Below are 734 nucleotides of genomic sequence, written 5' to 3' on the forward strand. Positions count from 1 at the left end.
GGGTGAATGCAAACGAAGGCTAGGGCCAACCAAGGCCTTCTCCCTCTCAATCTTTAAATAAACCGAGCAACAAGGAGAAGGACAAAAAAAAAGGTCAAACCTAGGGAGATGACCGAGAGGAGAATGGTATTTCCTAAATCTCCCGAGAATAACCACATTTGCAATGCAATTTTTCATTAACCATAAACACAGTATGATGCATCATGGCTCACTAGAAATTCATTTCCTAGATTTTCCTTATTGATTTCAACAATTTTCTTTGTATCTCGTTTACTACTACATTCATTCATTCAATATTCTTTGATACTTTGTGACAATGACGCGAATGAGTAAATGCTACATATTCCATTGATTAAAGACTTGTCAATACTTCTAATTTGACCTCCCTAGATGCCGACACAACCCGGGGTAACCGCAACAATCTTTTATTTTAACAACCACAAAACAACGGTAAATCAAATGGCGTCGTCGCTAGGGAGGGCAAAACGGTTGATATTGACTTGTGTTTTATCTTTGGAATATTCGCAATGTTTTGACTTCAAATCAATTGTTGTTTTTACTTTGTTTGTACTAACCTCCCTAAAACAACTACTTTTTGTTCGTGTTGGAAACTTTGATTCTTTTAACATTTTTGTAGGGTGAATGCAAACGAGGGCTAGGGCCAACCAAGGCCTACTCCCTCTCAATCTTGAAATAAACATAGCCACAAGGAGAAAGACAAAAAGAAAGGCCAA

The sequence above is a fragment of the Ipomoea triloba genome, chromosome 16 (genome assembly GCF_003576645.1).
Source record: "Ipomoea triloba cultivar NCNSP0323 chromosome 16, ASM357664v1".
Lineage (NCBI taxonomy): Eukaryota > Viridiplantae > Streptophyta > Magnoliopsida > Solanales > Convolvulaceae > Ipomoea > Ipomoea triloba.